General features: G+C 48.6%; 1 long non-coding RNA gene across 2 annotated transcripts in view; it reads right to left on the bottom strand.

The window, feature by feature from the left end:
• Nucleotides 1-14,332, bottom strand: part of LOC139360534 (uncharacterized) — a 114,424-nt gene that overhangs the window by 25,551 nt on the left and 74,541 nt on the right. The gene's annotated exons all lie outside the window — the stretch shown is intronic.

Here is a 14,332-nt window from a genome sequence, read left to right as displayed (position 1 = left end):
CAGTGGAGTGAACCTGGCTCACCGCAAACTCTGCCTCCCGGGTTCAAGCGATTCTCTTGCCTCAGCCTCCCGAGTAGCTGGGATTACAGGCGCCCGACAACACGCCCAGTTAATTTTTGTATTTTTGTAGTTTCAGTAAAGACAGGTTTTCACCATGCTGGCCAGGCAAGTTAAAAGGTTTTTTAGAGAAAGGAGAGGACAAAGAAGAGGATGAAGAGGGAGGAGAAGGAGGAAGAGGAGGAAGAGGAAGAAAAGGAAGAGGGGGAAGAATAAGAAGAGAAGGAGGAGGAAGAGCAAAGGAGGAGAGAGAGGAGGAAGAGGAAGATCAGGAGGAGGAAGGGGGCAGAAGGGGGAAGAAGATTAGGAGGAGGTGAAGGAAAATGAGGAGGAGGGGGAGGAGAAGGAGGAGGAAGAGGAGGGGAGGAGGAAAAGGGGGAAGGGGAGAAAGATTAGGATGTGGAGTAGGAAAATGAGGAGGAAGGGAGGGGGAGGAAGAGAGAGAGGAGGAAGAGGAGGAGGAGGAGAAGGATGCCCTTTGCCCCTTGCTGACTCAGCCCTCCCCTCCTGTGAGCCCTTGCTGCCAGGGGCCACTGGATGCCCTCACACACACACAAGCACGTCCCCACAAACTCCCACCTCCAGGCTCTTGGCCTTGCTGGCTCCTCTCCTGGAATGCTTGTCCCTCCGCTCCCTTCCCTCCCTTCTCATCATGGTCTCCAGGCCCTCCCGGACGCCTAGCTAAAACAGCCTGCCCCGGTCACTCTCCGCCTGATTGATGTTTCTTGGCCACGCTCATCGTGCTGTGACTTGATGTGCTCTGTGCTCACCATGTGTACTGCCCACCAGAATGGAAGCCCCAAGGAGGCCGGGATCTCTGCCTAGGGCTGGTTCCTGTGGCACCCACCCTCGCGTGCTGAGCCCTCAGTCCATATTGGTCGAGGGATTCAATGCGTGTTTCTGGTGGGCCAACGTCTGGGATGTGAAAGCCTCAGGCTGAGAACACCCCAACATGGCGCCCCTGTTTTCAGGACCAGCGTCAGGTACTCAGTGGCGCTCAGTGGATGTGTGGAATGAACCAAGGGGTGTTGAAAAGCTGAGACTGACATCACCGGCTCTTTCAGGAGGCTTTTGCTTCTGCGGGGACCACCTCTCAGGATTCACAAGAAAGAGCTAACAGGGTCAGACTGACCCAGCGACGGGGGATGGGGGAGTCAGAGCTGCCGTGTGAGACCCCTGCCCCGCAAGTCCACGCCTCCCCAGCCGGTCTCGGTCTTCGGAAGCTGGGCGGTTGTTATATGTTTTCCCTCAAGCACTGTCCTCTGGTATGCAGGCCCCAGGCAGGCCCCGGCCAAGGCTGTTGCCAAGGAAACCATAGCCAAAGAGGAGGGGAGGGGCCGAGGAACCAGAGTGAAGGCCCAGGAGGCTGCCAATGTCCAGGTCTGGAGTTGGAACTGTGTTGAGATCAAAATGCCCGCCTAGTGCAACGCAGGTGCTTCCTGCAAGTCTTCCAAGGAAACGAACGGCTCTGCACCCCCTCCCCACCTCTATCTGAGCCAAGAGAACTTTCTCCTTGTGGCTGTGCCCGTGGGAGCCACACACAGTCAGTCCACCTGCTCAGATGAGTTATCCTAGTTGAATCCAAAATGACTCCATCTGAAGGCACAAGGAGAAAGGAGAGCAGGAAAAAATTAAAACTGGAGTCACCACGTACCCCCAAGAGTTGAAACCAGAGTCTCAGAGAGACCGCTCTGCCCCCACCTGCAGCAGTCATAGTCACAACTGCTAAAACGTGGCAACAGCCCCCGTGTCCGCGAACGAACGATGGGCAAATGGAAAGAGGGCTATTATTCAGCCTTAAAAAGGAAAGAAGTTCTGACACATGCTGCAACGTGGATGAAGCTTGAGGACATTAGGCTAAGTGAAATAAGCCAGTCACACAAGGGAAAATCCGCCTGGGCGCGGTAGTTCACGCTTCTTATCCCAGCACGTTGGGAGGCTGAGACGGGCAGATCACCCGAGGTCAGGAGTTTGAGACCAGCCTGGCCAACTTGGGAAACCCCATCTCTACTAAAAATACAAAAATTAGCCAGGCATGGTGGCGCGTGCCTGTAATTCCAGCTACTCAGGAGGCTGAGGTGGGAGAATCGCTTGCACCTGGGAAGTGGAGGTTGCAGTGAGCCAAGATTGCACCACTGTACTCCAGCCTGGGTGACAGAGTGAGTCCCTGCCACAAAACAACAACAACAACAACAAAAAAAAAAACGGGCAAATCCTGTAGGATTTCACTTCTGTGAGGTACCTGGAGTAGGCAAATAACATAGAGATAGAAAGCAGAACAGTGGTTGCCAGAGGCTGGGGAAGGGGGACGGGGGAGTTAGTGTTTAACAGGGACAGAGCTTCCATTTTTACAGATGAAAGAAGCTCTGGGGATGGATGGTGGTGATGGTAGCACAACATTATAAATGTATTTAATACCACTGAATTGTACACTAATAAATGGTTAAAATGGCAAAGTTTATATTTTATATATATATATATATATTTTTTTTTTTTTTTTTGAGACAAGGTCTTGCTGTGTTGCCCAAGCTGGAGTGTGTGGTGTGATCATAGCTCACTGCAGCCTCAAACTCCCGGGCTTAATCAATCCTCCTGCCTCAGCCTTCTGAGTAGCTGGGACTACAGGCACGTGCCACCCTGCCTGGCTAATTAAAAAAATTTTTTTTGTTTAGAGATACGGTCTCACTATGTTGCCCAGGCTGGTCTTGAACTCCTGGGCCCAAATGATCCTCCTGCCTCTCCTTCCCAAAATGCTGGGATTACAGGTATGAGTCACTGCACCCGGCCTGCTTATGTGTGTTTTACCACAGTTTTAAAAACTGGGAAAAAAGGAGAGAACAGAAATAATTTCAGAGACTCGAGTGGTCCACAAAGCACGTCAACCAGGTCTCTGAGAGTGTCTGGGCCGGACTGTTCTATCGACTGATCCTTCCGCAACTTGATCCCAGTCTCCCCTTGCTCTTCATCTTCCACTCCGTTTATTCACCCATTCTCACGTTGGTAGGCACTTGGGATGTAACCTCTCCTCCTGCTTTCCTGGCTGTTACAAGCAATGCTAGGTCTCCCCAGAGCCCAGAGCAGTGCCCAGTCCACAGTTCCTGCCCAGTCAGTATCTCCAAATGAATGAAAGTCACAGTGGACATTTCTGAAGTTGCCTCCCTTCCCTATGTGTGAGAGTTTCTCTAGGGCACAAATCTCAAACTGGAATTTCTGGGCGATAGGGGAACACACAGGGTCAGCGTTCTTAGATATCGGCAGATTGCTCTCCACAATGGTCGTGTACTTATATACTTCTGTGGTTTTCACCCAGTGAAAGGGACGTTGTGTGAAAGCAGGCACACTCTGTTTTCTTTTAGCTCCACTGCATCCTCTCTCCCTGATAGAATATCTGGCACATAGTGTTCAATGGTTTTTCTGTTTGTGTGTGTGTGTGTGTGTGTGTGTGTGTGTGTGTTTAATTGAGACGGGGTCTCACTCTGTCGCCCAGGCTGGAGTGCAGTGGTGCCCCCATGGCTCACTGGAGCCTCAACCTCCCAGGCTCAGGTGATCCTCAACCTCCAACTGCAGCCTCAACCTTCCTGGGCTCAGGTGATCCTCCCACCGCAGCCTCCCCAAGTACCTGGGATGACAAGTGCCACCATGCCCGGCTAATTTTTTTTTTTTTTTTCCTGTAGAGACGGGATTTCGCCATGTTGCCCAGGCTGGTCTCAAACTCCTGGGTTCAAGAGATTTGCACACCTACCCCCCTAAAGTACTGGGATTACAGGCATGAGCCACCACGCCCAGCATCAATGGTTTTTAGAAGCTAAATAAATAAATGGATGCATACATGTATTACAGTTGCTCCGACTTGGATAATGATGCGTTTTTGTTTTTTAATCCAGCTTTTGCTTATGTAATATACATCTTAACATTCGATAACCTTCAAAACACAGCTTATTTGTCTAACAAGGGGCTGATGTCTTTGGACTGTAAAATTCTGCCTCAGTGTTGAGCTTCACACAACCCAGACGCACATTCTATGGACTTTTCAGCTGACTGTGCCCTGGCAAGGCTGCCATGACCATGTATGTGTATGTGTGGGGTGGGCTTTTGTGTATGTCTGTGGGGAGGTGGATTCCCAGAAGTGGATTTGCTGGGTCAAAGGGCATGCAGATATTAAACTTCAATGTCTACTGCCAAAAGAGCTTGCCAGAAAGATCACAGCAGCTCGTTCTCCCCAGCAGCCTGAGAAGACGTCCACTCTCACTCCACAGCCAACTCTGCTTGTCTGTTTTCCTTATTGTCCATCTGACAATAGAAAGAATGGCTTCCCAGTTTGGTTTGCATGTTCATTTTTTTGCAGTATAAGAAAGGTCAAAACATAATTTTCCTTATTTGGCACATTTTATTTTATCTTTTAAGGCTTTTCTATTCCTACCTGTTGCTCCTTTGATGGATTTTAAAGTTTATGTTACCCCATATTTTAAATTCTTTGAGTCTCATTAGGTTGCAAATAGTTTTACCCATCTTTTATCGTTTCTTCTAATTTACATTTTTGTTCTTCTGTGCCTACTTTTTCAGCTGTTTTTTTTTTGTTGTTGTTGTTTTTTGTTTGTTTGTTTTTGTTTTTTTTCCCAACAGAGTCTCGCTCTGTCGCCCAGGCTGGAGTGCAGTGGCATGATCTCGGCTCACCGCAACCTCCGCCTCCCGGGTTCAAGCGATTCTCCTGTCTTTATCTTCCTGAGTAGCTGGGACTACAGTTGCCCACCACCACACCCAGGTAATTTTTGTATTTTTGGTAGAGACAGGGTTTCACCATATTGGTCAGGCTGGTCTCGAACTCCTGACCTCAGGTGATCCACCCGCCTTGGCCTCCCAAATTGCTGGGATTGCAGGTGTGAGCCACCGCACCCGGCCTTTTTCAGCTCTTATGGAGTCAGTTTAATTCATCTTTTCTTTAGAGGTTGTAAGTTTTAAGAATTGTGCTTACTAAGCCTTTCTCCACCCAAAGTATGAAACTATTCTCCTGAGTGTCCTGGTGTGGGAGGGAAGTCGAGGCCACCAGCTGTCTCCCTGTCCTAAGGATGTGCCCCCTTCTCCTCCTCTGATAGATTCTAAGCCATCCGGGGACCACAGCACCAATGCCAAGGGAGGGATGAGGGCCAAAGAGGGTTTGGATGGGACAGATATTGCCACGGGCGTGCTCTTGGTGGTGAAGTCTCCTAAAATGTGTGGCTACAATGCTCATATCTGGCCTAGGACCCAAACAAAGCTTCAGCTCAAAATTCACCGTGGTATGTTCCACGAGAGCCCAGGGTACAAAGAAGGAACCATTTTCTCAGAAACAGCACAATATGGACCGAGCTTTAGAGATGTTTGTTTACGAACCATACAAAGAGCTTAAGAATATTGACTACCAGTCATTCTGCTGACATCCACGTCCGTGTATCAGGTTGTTAACCAATTTTCTTCACATTTTGGGGTGGGTCTCACTCCCTTGATATCTACAGACTGGTCTGGTCTCCTGTCCTGAGGGCCTGGCAGGCAGCAGATGTTGGTGTGTCTATGTTGTCAGCTTGTGTGCACAATGGTCCTCTGTGCTAGGATTCTTCAGAGAAGCAGAACCAGCTGTGTGTGTGTGTGTGTGTGTGTGTGTGTGTGTGGGTGTGAGAGAAAGACAGAGAGACAGAGAGACAGAGAGGGGATAGAAAGACAGAGTCACAGAGATACGGACGAAGGTAGGGAGGGACAGGGACAGAGACACAGGGAGATGGAGAAGTATGGAGAGAAGGAGAGACATACATGGGAGAGAGAGAAGAGAAGAGAGGGGAGGGGAGAGGTGAGGAGAGGAGAAGAGAGGAGGAGAGGAGATGAGGAGAGAGGAGAAGAGGAGAGAGGAGGAGAGGAGAGGGGAGGGAAGGAGAGGAGGGTAGAGGAGAGGAGAAAGGAGAGGAGGAGAGGAGAGGAGAGGGGAGAAGAGGACAGGAGAAGAGAGGAGGAGAGGAGAGGAGAAGAAAGGAGAAGAGGAGAGGAGAAGACAGGAGGAGAGGAGAGGAAAGAACAGGAGAGGAGAGGGGAAGGGAGGGAAGAGAGGAGGCGAGGGAAGAGGGGAGGGGAGGGGAGGGGAGGGGAGGGGAGGAATCTATTTTAGGGAATAAACTCCTGCAGTTGCTGGGCCCGGCAAGCCTGATGGGCAGGGAAGCAGGCTGGGAACTGAGGGAAAAGTGGATGTTGACGCCTGGGTCTGAAATCTGTAGGGCAGGCCAGCAAGCTGGAACTTCAGGCAGGTTTTTTATGTTAAAGTCTTGAGACAGAATTCTTTCTTCTTGGGAAAACCAATCCATCTCCAACTGATTGCCTAAGGCCCATCAAAGCGAGGGAGGCTAATCTTTACTTGAAGTCAACTGACTGTAAATGTTAATTACATCGACACAGTACCTCCAGCATCCAGACTGGTGCCTGATCAAACCACATGGCATCACGGCCTGGCCAAGTGGATATCTAAAATTAACCACCATATCCTCCGCTTCCTAACGTGCTTCTTGGCTTATTTCTTATACTAATTTGAAATAAAAAGAAGTCAATGCCAGTTGGACATTGGTTTCTTCATGCCTTCACTTTCTTGTACACGTTTCATAGCAGACAGCATTGATTCAAATGAATGGCATTGTGAACACAGCAAACCCCACAGTGGCCTCCACTCTGACCTAAAACTTCCCTCCAAGTCCCTTCCATGTGAGAATTCCGGAGCTGCAACTTCCGGTAGGTCTTAATTAAGAATTAAGTTTTTAATCTAAAGAGCAATGGAATATGTTGAGGTATTTTTTTTTCTTTTTCTTTTTTTTTTTTGAGACAGAGTTTCACTCTGTTGCCCAGGCTGGAATGCAGTGGTGTCATCTCAGCTTACTGCAACTTCTGCCTCCCGGGTTCAAGTGATTGTCCTGCCTCAGCCTCCTGAGTAGCTGGGATTATAGGCGCCCACCACCATGCCCGGCTAATTTTTGTATTTTTAGTAGAGACAGGGTTTCACCATGTCGGCCAGGTGGGTCTCAAACTCCTGATCTCAGGTGATCCGCCCGCCTCGGCCTCCCAAAGTGCTGGGATTACAGGCATGAGGCACCGTGCCAGGCCGGTTGAGGTTTTTTAAGAAAGAGGGATGAATGGTCAGATATTACTTTAAGAATTTTCTGCCTGGGGCTGCGAGCAGTGGTTCATGCCTATAATCTCGGCAGTTTGGGAAGCTGAGGCAGGAAGATTCCTTGAGTCCAGGAGTTAGAGACCAGCTTGGGCAACACAGTGAGACCGGATGACCTGTTATTAGCTTCATTTATTTATTTATGACAAGGTCTCACTCTGTTGCTCAGGCTGCAGTGCAGTGGCGTGATCTCAGCTCACTGCAACCTCCAACCTCCTGGGCTCAAGCAATCCTCCCACCTCAGCTTCCTGCGTATCTGGGACCACAGGGGCGCACCACCATGTCTGGTTAATTTTTATATTTTTTTGTAGAGACAAAGTCTTACTATGTTGCCCAAGCTGGTCTCCAACTCCTGGGCTCAAGCAATCCTCCTGCCTCAGCCTCCCAAAGCGTTGGGATGAGCCACTGCACTGGCCAGCCTCCCATTAGCTTTACAAAAGCAGGTGAGTTTTGGGCAAAGCCTATTATCCTTTTACACTATAGCCCAAATGTCTTCCAAAGTCAGCTTGGCCCAAGAGCCCAGGAATAATTAAGGGAAAGGCAAGATGGGAGGGGGATGAGCTCAGATCTCTTTCACTGTCAGAATTTTCTCACTGATACAGTTTTTGCAAAGGCAGTTGCATCTTTGTCCAGGATGCCCAATATCCAGCCAACTCCTCATCCACCCGAGAAAGGAACCATGGATACTCTCCGGGGAAAGGATGCTGTGAACATGGTACTTGAATAAAGGCACCAGAATTTGAATTGTGAACTCCACAGAACCCATTTATTTGCTCATTCATTCACAATCTGACAAATGATTGTGAAGATCCTACTAGATCCCAAGCATTCTGCTAGGCGGTGAGGATACAGAAGAAAACAAAAGTATATACTGATTTACCATGTCTCTCCCCAACTAGACGACAAGCCCTGTGGGGTGACAGGTTCTTTCGTGTCCGTCATCCTCAACCTCCCCCAGGCCACTCACCCTGAGCCTGTCTTCAACAAGCATCTTGTTAGGTCAGTTCTCAGCCAGAGGAAACCCCAGGTGTTCCTCTCAGTAATTTTCCATCCACTGACCCCCACCTTGCTCTTTGGCTACAGATTCTCTCTTGCCCATGCTGCGTTCAGAGCCGAGCGCCCTGTTTCTCTCCCCCACTGCAAACCCCTTTGTGGCAGTCTGTCTGTGCCCATCACTATGGTCCTAAATCGTGTTCCTTCCCATGCTTTAACAAGTCTCATCGAATGCTTTGTTCTTTAACAGAAAGCAGGGATTTTGTTTGACTTCCTTCCTCCCTCCCTCCCTCCCTCCCTCCCTTCCTCCCTTCCTTCCCTCCCTCCCTCCTTCCTTCCTTCCTCTCTTCCTCCCTTCCTCCCTTCCTCCCTTTCTCTCTCTCTCTCTCTCTCTCTGCCCCCAACCCCTCTCACTTTGTGATGCATCCCCTGTGTCCAGCATGGCCCTGGCATGCAACGGCTCTTCCGTAAGCCCATCCAGAATGAGTGAAAAAAATCTTTTTTGAAGCAACAAATGTCTCTGTCAGACCAGAGTGTGCCTCTTGTTTGTTTATTTGTTATTTTCTTGTATTAACAGCTCCCAGGACAGTCAGTTCATCGTTGTTGAATATATGAATACATGAACAAGTAGAAAAAAAGCTAATGCCAATGTCACTGGTGCCTAAAAGAGATGTATGATCCCTGACGGGGTCGGGGAGGCCCTCGTGGTCGATTTCGTGATCTTTTGCAAAGCTCTCAAGGATGCATGTTCAGGGACACATGAGTCGTGCACAGGCCACTGCTGTGGGGCCAGGGTTTGAACCATCTCCGCTGCCTCTCATCCCCCCAGTGCCTTGGTGTTGTTTTCCTTCGAGAGCGATCACCGTTCGGCGGCAACCTAGGCCTGCTCAGACCGTCACCATGGACACAGCAGCTGGAGGCTGGAAGGGGAGGGCTGAAGAAGGAGCTGCGGAGACTGGAATTTTCCAGGCTCTGATATCAGTGTTTTTGTGTGTGTGTGTGTGTTTGGGAGTGGAAAGCAGGGAGTTCAAAGTGCCAGGCAAGCACCCCTCAGGTGCTTCAAGTTCGTTAGTTTGTTGAAAGAATGAATGACTTCATTCACTCTTCCAGCCCTCCATCCCTGTCTACAGATGTCTTGAGAAATGCATCCCCTCTCGATGGGGTTGAACGCTGTGTGCCAACATTTGATGGTAGCCACAACTGCATTCATTCAGGGCTTCTCGTGAATTGCATTATTACAGTAACTCCGAGTAACAACACAGAGCTGTGAACTCACAAAGTAACACGACGATTCCCTGCAAGGGATCAGTGCAACCCAACAGACGGATCTGGGAGGGGTGGCTGGTAACAGGGTGGGTGTCTTTCTTCCTTTTTCCTTTCCTTTTTCCTTTCCTTTCCTTTCCTCCTTTCTTCCTTTCTTCCTTTCCTTTCCTTTTCTCCTTTCCTTTCCTTCCCTTTCCTCCTTTCCTTTCCTTTCCTCCTTTCTTCCTTTCCTTTCCTTTCCTTTCCTTTTCTCCTTTCCTTTCCTTCCCTTTCCTCCTTTCCTTTCCTCCTTTCTTGTCTTTTCTTTTCTTTTTTCTTTCTCTCCTTCCTTCCTTCCTTCCCCCTCCCTCCCTCCCTCCCTTCCTTCTTTTCTTGTCAATTTGTTTGTTTGTTTGAGATAGGGTCTCACTCTGTCATGCAGGGAGGAGTGCAGTGATGCGATCCTGGCTCACTGTGGCCTCCACCTCCTGGGCTCAAGTGATGCTTCCACCTCAGCGTCCCGAGCAGCGGGGAGCACAGGCAAGCCCCACCACGCCAGGCTAAAGGGTGGGTGTTCTGTCAACACAACTTGCTCCCATCCGTTGAGCTCTATCCACAGGGAAACACGTACCTCGCATTCTTTAACCTTCTGTGTGGCAGCCCACTTTACAAATACACCACAATTTATTTATCCACTATCTTGTCAATAGACATTTCTGTTGTTCCTCTCCCACCACCCCACTTTTTTTCACTACAAAGAACATGAATAGGTTGGGTGCAGTGGCTCACACCTGTAATCCCAGCACTCCAGGAGGCCAAGAACAGGAGGAATACTTGAGCCCAGGAGTTTGAGACCAGCCTGAGCAACACAGCAAGACCTCATCTCTAAAAAGATAGACAAAAATTGGCCGGGCATGGTGGCACATGCCTGTAATCTTAGGTACTTGGGAAGCTGAGGTGGGGGGAATCACTTGAGCTCAGAGGTGGAGGCTGCTGTGAGCCAGGATTGCACCACTGCACTCCACCCAGGGTGACATTGCAAGACCCTGTCTCAAAAAAAAAAAAAAAAAAAAAAATCCCCCATCACCGCAAAGTGACTGGGCTACAGTTGACATTCAACAGATCTGCACTGAGTGAGTACTGCAATGAGCACAATTATGCTCGGGTCTTTGCGGGAATGGAGGGAGCTCCCCCGGGGCATATATCTTGGAGCAGAATTGCTGAGCAATAGAGCAACCTCCTCAGGTTTGATGTAATTGACATTTTGGGCTGGTAACTATTGTTGGGGAGGGCTGTGCTGTGCATTGCAGGATGCTTAGCAGCCTCTCTGGTCTCTACCCACTGGATGCGAGTAGCTCACTCCCTACTCACACCCCAAATGTGACAGTAAAAAATGTCTCTACATATTTCTGAATATTTCCTGGAGTGGAGGGGGCAAAATCATCCCACAATAGAGAGCCACCGATTGTAGCTTTTCTAGATAATGCCCAATTGCTCTTCTATTTCTTTCGTGCTTGTTTGCTTTTCTCCGATTACTGACCTGAAGTGCCCAGTAGGAAGGGAGCTTCCCTACGTTTGTTCTGCTGGAAGGGACTCTGTTGACTGACTTTTTTGCAGATTTATTGCTAAAATACGTAACAGAAATGTGCCAATCGTGCCTTCACTGCCAGCCTGCAGATGACCCCGTTTCCCCATGCCACACCTTGCCCACTCCATATGCTATTTTATCAACCTTGTTCTGTCTGAGAGGTAGAAACCGATACCTCATTTTGATTTTTGATGCCAAGTTTATTAGACTATAAATAAAGTGGAATATCTTTTCATCTTCCCTAAACATTTAAATGTTCCCTTTTATTAGCAGCCTGTTGTCATCCTGTGTCCACTCTTTGCTTTTGGTCTTCCGCTTTTGTCTTTTTTACCTCTCAATACACTGTATATATTAACCTGTAAAGTTCAACTCTGTGATATCTGCTTTTGCCAGTTTCTCTGGTCAATTTTTTTTTTTCCTGGTGGTATATTTTTTCCAGCTGTTAATGTTTTCTGTACATATAGAGTCAGGTTCATCAGTCTTGTCGTTTATATGTATTGGTTGTTGCTGTGTTTTTTTCGGTGAGATGTTTCACACTCACATTTAATATGTTATTAAAATATTTCACCTTTTTGGGAACATCACACACCAGGGCCTGTTGTGGGGTGGGCAGAGCGGGGAGGGATAGCATTAGGAGATATACCTAATGTAAATGACGAGTTGATGGGTGCAGCACACCAACATGGCACATGTATACATATGTAACAAACCTGCACTTGTGCACACGTACCCTAGAACTTAAAGTATAATAGAAAAAAATTTCACCCTTTTGCCTTGTGGAGAGCAGAGAGCGATGGGCTCCAGTGTAAAAAGAATCTGTACTCTGATTCTTTACATTCAGAGTAAATTGACACAGAGGGGTTTGGGGCCCATCATGAACAGAAAGGAGGGCAATTGCATGGTTAATTATTGTTTAGGCTACGGACAGAATGCAAAGACCATGCCTTGGGCAGCCGAGAGACAGCACATGCCTTCACATGCACGGTTGGCGAGCCCGGAGCTGAGACAGAGGTCATGTTGAAATGTATCTAGAAGGTCAGGAGCTGTCCAGAGGGAAAAGAATCCAAGCATGTCCAGACACTGGACATGGCCTCAGGTGGGTTGAGAGCATGTTGCGTAAAGGAGAAAACACAATGTTTACCAGGAGGAAAGGTCAGCCCAAGCCGAGCAGGGCTGGGAACAGAGTGAAAATGTTCTCCTTTTTCTCTGAGCTCCTGCCTTGGGACGGGCAGACTCCAACAGAACATTTCTGCTCAAAGTGTGGTCCAGTACCGGTACCAGTGGCACCACCAGTGGAGCCACCAACCATCCTGGTTTGCCCAGGGCTGGGGGCTCCCTGAGTCCCTGCTAAAATGGAGAGCATCTCAGGCAAACCAGCAAAGTTTGTCATTCTCAACACCCAGGAAATTTCTAGAAATGCAAAATGGCCAGGTGCGGTGGCTCATGCCTGTAATCCCAGCACTTTGGGAGGCTGAGGCAGGCAGATCACTTGAGATCAGGAGTTTGAGACCAGCCTGGCCAACATGGTGAAACCCTGTCTCTACTAAAAATACAAAAATTAGCAGGGCGTGGTGGCGGGCACCTGTAATTCCAGCTACTTGGGAGGCTGAGGCAGGGGGATCACTTGAACCTGGGAGGTAGAGGCTGCAGTGAGCCGAGATCGCGCCACTGCACTCCAGGCTGGGTGACAGAGCGAGATTCTGTCTCAAGGAAAAAAAAAAATGGAAATGCAGAATAACAGGCACCGCCCAGACCTGCTAAATCAGACCCAGAGGGGAAGTGGAATGCACACTAAAGATTGAGAAGCTGAAGTGAGGGCCGCTAAGGAGAGAAGAAGCCTTTTCTGACAGTGTTCTGCCTCCACACCCAGCTGCGTCTGTCCAAGATGCCCCATCCTCGCCTGGGCTGAACCATTCCGCTCCCCGGTGCATCAGCCATGCCTGTGTACATTTCTGTACTCTGATTCTTTACATTTCCTAGAGATGATAACACCCCCCCCGAGAGCGTGGCTTTCACATGCAGACTACCCAATCCAGAGCCCACACCCAGCACCCCCTCGACTGGGCTCCCACACTCAGGGCCTCTGTGTGCCTGCCCTTATCACCCGGGGCTGGGAACCAGACAACCAGGACAGTGCCTGTGCCCCAGAACTGCTAAATTACTCAGAGGAGTCGGTCCTAAGCCTGCCTACCCTGCTTCACCCATTCCCTCCCGTGGAAATAACAAAAAGGCTCCTGCCCACATTTTCCCCTCTATCCCTCTGCTTCCTGACCAGCTCCAGTACTTCCCTCTGTGGCTCCTCTGTTGATGGGTGGATGGATGGATAGTAGATAGTTGGAGGACGGTGGATGGATGGGTAGTTGAGTGGATGGGTACATAGATGCAGGATGGATGGATGGAGTGGATGGATAATGGATGGAGGATGGATGGATAGATGGATGGATGGATGAATGGATAATGGATGGAGGATGGATGAATGGATAATGGATGGATGGCTAGTGGGTGGATGGGTGGAATGGATGAATGATGGTAGGTGGATTAATACATGACTAGTGATACCGTATCTCCACAGCAATGAACATTTCATGTGTCTTTCATGTTCACCGCCTTTGAATTTGCTAATTACCACCAGGAAGCAAAGTTGAGGTGGGGATGGTTTGAGATACTGATAGAGGGAGAGGAAGTTTTCTGAATCTTTCTGGTAAACAGGTTGTCAATACTGTAGTTTTCAAGTTCATGACACATCTAGCTTTGGTCTTCCCATTAAGGCCAAATGCAATGAATTGATTTTTAAAGAATGTAGCTCAAGCTGGGCACTGTGGCTCATGCCTGTAATCCCCAAATTTGGGAGGCTGAGGCAAGAAGATTGTTTGAGGCCAGCAGTCAGGATCAGCCTAGGCAATAGATTGAGACCCTGTCTCCCCGCAAAAAATGAGCCCCAGTACACAAAGGTGCAGGGTGCAGATAGAAGGGAAACATTACAGCATGTTTGTAAAACGAAGTACTTGGAAACAAGACTGTAAAGCACAAGAATAGCATATGAAAACTCAGTACTAAAATGATTAAGAGAAAATAACAAATGCCTTTCCTCTGGACAATGCAGTCAAAATTTTGGATCATTTTACATCATGGGGACAGTGTCACGAGGGAAAACACAAGATGATAAATTGTAAAAATATATATAGTTTCAATTTCCAAGTAAAAATTGATATGCTATCTGTGCAGTGAAAATGATTAAACAGAAATGCAGTGATAAATAAACAGGGATTATGGCC

This window comes from Macaca nemestrina, chromosome 20, assembly GCF_043159975.1.
Source record: "Macaca nemestrina isolate mMacNem1 chromosome 20, mMacNem.hap1, whole genome shotgun sequence".
NCBI lineage: Eukaryota > Metazoa > Chordata > Mammalia > Primates > Cercopithecidae > Macaca > Macaca nemestrina.
The sequence above is the reverse complement of the archived record's forward strand: the minus strand, read 5'-3'. Positions and strand labels throughout refer to the sequence as shown.